Source organism: Athene noctua, chromosome 12 (genome assembly GCF_965140245.1).
Source record: "Athene noctua chromosome 12, bAthNoc1.hap1.1, whole genome shotgun sequence".
NCBI classification, from domain to species: Eukaryota; Metazoa; Chordata; class Aves; order Strigiformes; family Strigidae; genus Athene; species Athene noctua.
In genome coordinates, this window is record NC_134048.1 from 24,613,079 (window position 1) to 24,619,078 (window position 6,000).

The window sequence follows — 6,000 nt, forward strand, 5'->3', positions numbered from 1 at the left end:
TTGGCTTTCTCAGAGATGGAGCTAACAGGCTTTATTAATACTAGTGTCCCTCTGCTGCCATCTTATGTTTAGAAACAAAAACTGTAACTGTAGGTCTAGTCTTCAGTATGAAAACAATGATGTCAAGTTATGCAGTTGGGGTTCCTTTGCTTTCCTTTAGGAAACTGAGACTAAGACTTTTGGCTGTTTTGGGGGTTTGTTTGTTTTTTGTTGTGTTTTTGTTTTTGTTTTTTTTCCTATTTGTGTGTGTGTTTTTCTTCCTCCTTCTCATTTCCTCCTGGAACTTGCAAGGAGTAGAAAGCTGTTTTGTTTTCTAGTTCAGGGTGCCTAGAGACAAATGCTGGAATGCATATCTTTGGAGCATAACATAAAGAGCATGACTTGCATCTAGAAGGCTCTAACTTCTATTTTCTGACACTGCTTTTCATGGTTCATTCCTGCTGTCAGTTGGCAACAGCCGGAAGAGCCAAGAATGCTCTGTGAGGCACTGTGTAAACTCCACACTTCTAGATTCTTGTTTTAAGGAGTACTAGCCAAGCTGCTTCCAGTATCTGAGAAAGGGACAAATCAACACTAAGTAACTTCACTGCGTGTTGAAGTCTGGGATGCCCATCTATCTCCAGTGATGCTAGGTAAGGCAAAAAGTGCTTTTATTCTCCCTTCATCTGCACATTTGTGTGCACTACCTGGGTGTATCTGAGAGAGTCAGAATTGTTTGGTGCTTCTTGGAACACTTGTCCTTATATAGGTCTTTTCAACAGCTAAAAGAAGTCCAGCGGAAGAAACTTGGATCAGAAAGGCTGTCTTTAAATAAGAGTGCCTTCTGGCAGCAGTGAGGATATGTGAACAGGCCTGGCTATCTCTATGTATTTGAAAGCATAATGGAAAATTGACTGCTAAATTCCCATATGGTTTCTGAAAGGTGAGGATCTAAGCTTTAGCTAGGTTTCTACATGCAATTTGAAGGACAAAGCTGGAAAAAAAGAGTGTGTGAGTTAAACAAAACTATGTTTGCAGATAGTCTCTCTGCAGTGGGGGATGCCCTGCACCTTGTGCTTTTAAACTACTCCAGACATGAAACACTGTATAGTCATACTGCATTTGCCACAAATTTCTGTGGTGCCTTGCCAGATGCTCTAGCAGCCCTGTAATGAAAGCTTATTTGAAGGATGGAATCCATTGTGGCGTGGAGGAGGACAAGCCTTATGCACCACCTAAACCCTTATAAAGTGAAATAGTGCTGCTGTTGTAGTAGGGTATTAATTTCATCCATAGTACTTATGACTTTACCTTGGATTTCTCTGAATTCCCTCTGCTAGATGATTTAAACATTTGTGATGGCTAAACTAATTACTCATTCTGTTTCAGGCAGAATTTCTATGTGATAAACTATATATACCTGTGCTTGCTATACGTGGACAACGCTGAATAAATTTACATCCAGTTTCTGTGAAGAAAAACTGTATTCAGTGTCTTCAGTTCTAGCAGAACATGATGAGTTTTAATCCTAGATAAAGGAAAAGGGGGGAAATTAAAACTTCAGTATTTTTTCTTTAATTTCTTCATCTTGCACTGAGATCTAGTAGCTTGTGCATTAAGTGCATGCTTATTGTGCAGTGGAGAAAACATGAGGGCATTCACAGTTTTTCTCCATGTTGAACTGCATATATACATAACTGTAGCTTGTCATATAAAGATAAAGATTTGCTACGAGGTGAAAATTAGTAAGAAGACTGTGATCTTTTTTTGGTAAATCAGATTTTAATTTGAATTTCTGCACTGTTTTCACATTCATGGATGATATTTGTGTTTTTAAAGTTTGAGTTGTCAGCAATTTATAGTAAATTGATCTAGTAACTCAAAATTCAGTATTACTGTTTGTCTTCTCCAAGCTAGCCAAGGCTCTTAAGAGCCTTGTTATAAGACTTTCAAATCAAGAAACTGATATTGCTCACAATGGTGCTACAAGTCCTCCTGTAGTAGCAGTGCAGCAAAGTTAATGAGAAAGAGGGGCAGTGGGGGAAGGCTTCAAAACAGTCTTACTGTATTTTGCAGATAGTCTATGATGGGGATGGCTCTTGAAGAAGTTATAGCTCTGTATAGAATCCTTGTCTGTGTTTAGAAGCTTTGGTAGTGCTACAGTATATGGAAACCCTAACTGTGCCACAGAACGTCACTGTACAAGGTATTGTATGGAAACGTTATTTTTTTTTTTAAAAAAAAAGTTGGATACAGGAAGTAAATTTTCATCCTTCTGTTTTCACTGACAGATCTGTAGTATGGCTGGTGAAGGACATAAACTATTTCTGTTTTTAGAATGCTGAAGAACGCGGGTGATGCCTGTTGAAAAGATTATCAGCATCATTTGGTGGCTCTTGACTGTTTCGTCTGCTGTGAGTTAAAGTCACAGTATCATAGAATGGCTTGGGTTGAAACAGACCTTTAAAGGTCATCTAGTTCAACCCCCCCGCAATGAGCAGGGACATATCAACTAGATCAGGTTGCTCAAAGACTAATCTGACCTGGCCTTGAATGTTTCCAGGGATGGGGCATCTACCACCTCTCTGAGCAACCTCTTCCAGTGTTCCACCATCCGCATTGTAAAAAATTCCTTTCTTATATCTAGTCTGAGTCTACCTTCTTTTAGTTTAAAGCCATTACCCCTTGTCCCATCGCTACAGGCTCTGCTAAAATGTTGATCCCCATCTTTCTTATAAGCCCCCTTTAAGTTCTGAAAGGCCACAATAAAGTTTCCCTGGAGCCTTCTCTTCTCTGGGCTGAACTTCATAGGAGAAATGTTCCATCCCTCTGATCATTTTTGTGGCCCTCTGGACCCGCTCCAACAGGTCTGTGTCTATCCTATGCTGAGGACTCCAGAGCTGGACCCAGCACTGCAGGGGGGGTCTCACAGAGCGGAGCAGAGGGGGAGAATCCTCACCTCACCCTGCTGCCCACACTGCTCTGGGTGCAGCCCAGCACACGGGGGCCTTTCTGGGCTGTGAGTGCACATGTCTGGCTCACAGTCAGTTTTTCATCCAGCAGTACCCCCAAATCCTTCTCTGTAGGGCTGCTCTCAATCCCTTAATCCCCCAGCCTTTATTGATACTGGGGGTTCCTTGTTTGATTATGAAGAGTTTCTGTAGATTTTAGAGAAGAAATGCATTGTGGGTTGTTTTTTGGGGTTTTTCTTGGGTTTTTTTGGTTTTTTTCGGATTACAAATACTAATATTATTGCAGTTAGGAGAGCCAAACACCTCTTGATAGTGATAGGTGAGAGCCATAAAGGCTAGGGGCTAAGGCTGGGGATAAAGAAAGTAACACCTAGTCTTTTATTTTTAGTTTTTGAAAAGAATCTCAATTACTGCCTTAACCAAAGGTCATTTTTTGTCTTCTGCCTTATTCAAAAGGGAAGTAAGCTTCTTTGATTCCACTTCTTGTCATCACATTCTATGTCAGTTTGATTAACCAGCATATAAATGTCAATGCTTCAAAAATGCAAAGAAGTATATGCATTTTAACATCTAACTTCTCTTGTACCTTGATGCTGCCACCTAGACAGTTATGTACCTTTTGGGAATATGTTCCCAAATAGACTCAGGAGCGTTAAACCTTGTGGTTGTTGTTGCGGTAGAGATGGTCAAGCGACAATCAATAATCAAGTTAGAAGCAAAAGAAGTGGAATCTTTATTGTTTACTACATACTTTATATATCTTTTACAACTACGGCAAGCTCTAACATAATTGGCTAAACCCATAGCAACGGTACACCCATAGCAACGGTACATGATTGGATAGCTTTCTTAAAGTTTTACTTCTGAACATAATTCACATAGTTCCTTATCTGTGGTCAACAGTTTCATGTTTCTTACAGCAGATGTTCACTGTCCTTGCTCCTTATCTGTGGTATGCCCTCCTGCATGCAGGCTTCTCACGGGTATAGGACGATCTGGACAAGGTCGAATTCCATCTGCTCTGTCAGGCGTCCAGCAGACCCGCTGCCTACCCCGACAGTTGTAATAAGAAGCTTTGAATCCAGGGAGGAGAAAAGGAAAGGAACATATAAAAATGATTTTCTGATGTTCTTTTTGTAATGATTTTTGTACCATTAATTCTTCCCATATCGAATGCTTCTATGCATTTCTCCATCAGCTTCACTCTTCAAAGCATAATTAGCGTATGATTTTTAATAATTCTTTCCTTTTAGGAAGTAGTTCAAAACAATGAATCAACACTTGTGAGCACCTTTTCCAAACAAATAAAACACAAATGAATGCATGGTGTCTGGTGGCAGGTCTGTCCCTAACTTGCTGCTTCCAGAGCATGTGAAATTTTTCTCTGTATGCTTAGTGATCCAGCACATGGGCACACAACAGTCTTTGTAAGTTAATGGCTACCAAATACAGCAGTTTTGAATGTCCTGACACACACGTACAAAAATAACTTCTACTGAGCCACCTAATGCTGCTGCAAGAGTCCAGAGAAAGATGAGGCAGTAAACTTCTGATGTGGACACAATTTGGCATGATGCGGACACTTTCTGTGTTAAGGGCTCTGTTGGGGTGGCTGTCACTTTTGTTTAACATGTTACATGTAGTATCTGTATGAAACCATTGCTTCATTAGAAAAGTTTCAATGAGACTCTTATGGAGGTGAAGCATTTCAGCAGTCCTTTTTGTACAGCATGGTGTCTTGGGATGAGCTCTGCATGTGTGTTTTCTCACAGATGAGTAGGCAACATAAGACTGGACAGTCACTTCTTCTGAGCAGAAGAAAAAAGTCTGACCTTGCTTACCAGAGCAGGGGACCAGCGTAAGGATCAATGAGAGAGGAGGTGCCAGGAAGTTGGTAAGCTCCAGTGCTGGCCAGAATCAGAACACAAAGACATATGCAGGGGTATGTGCTGTAGGTGGCTCAGGGTAAGGGAGCAGAGCACTGGGTAGGCTACCAGGGCATTGGGGTGAGAATAAGACCTTGGTGTGCTTAGGGATTAGGAATGCAGACAGATGGACCTTGCAGCAGGTGTTGACCGTGCCTCAGTACTGAATTGTGATATAGCTTTGGGTCTGTAAATGCATTCTACTCCTATGTGTTTTAAACTGTGTTAAAAACTGGAGGTTTAGTATTTTTCACTCATGGCTTAGTGTTTGGAGTTTGTTCTTGAGGGTTTCTCAGTCAGGAGCCATGGTTTATTACCTTATTTTGTGGGGCTTGTTATTTACCCGTCAGGGTTTGCAGTTTACTCTTTTACTGATCAGGGCACAGGATTTAAAATCTAACCTCATCTGAAAACTTCAAATCCACAGTGACCATTTTGGGTTCCAAGGGTTACAGTTTACAACTTTGGTGTTTGGAGTTGATGTCTTACTGTTAAATGGAAAGGTCTAAATCCTTAGGTAATAAACTTTAAGCCCTAAACAGTACACTGGGAACCCTTCTTTGGGATTTGCAGCTGTAGTGTACTGGACATAGTTTTCTTTGTGATCCCTGCAAGAAAGGCACTCAGACTATATAATGTATTGATTAAAATTCCATTTTATTGAAGCTAACACCAGAAGGAAGAAGAGGATTGTATAGATAATCTTCTGTCCTTCAGATGCTGGGAACCCCAAGTCATGTGGTCAGAGGGGCCTCTGATCAGGGCATGGCACGTAGTGCAGTTCACATCTCTGGAGAGGTTCCACTGACAGCTTGGTCTTTTGAGCTCTTACAGGATTTTCTTAGAACAAAATAGTGCTATTCATCATTTCTACTGTCAAACAAAAATATGTTCACTTGAGAACTTGTTGCTTCACTTCAATAGAGACAAGGATGTGTAATTACCACTGCCAAGCAGGTGCTGTCTATGGGCTCCTTTGTTACATTTGGCAGAGCAAGTAGCCTTGACCAGCAGGCAAGGATGTCAAGGGAGTGACCGGAGCTGTCTGGGAGAGGCTGCTGAAGTGGTCGTTGAACAGATGGAATCTCAAAGGTGTTAATGCTTGTATGTGTAGGGCTTAATGA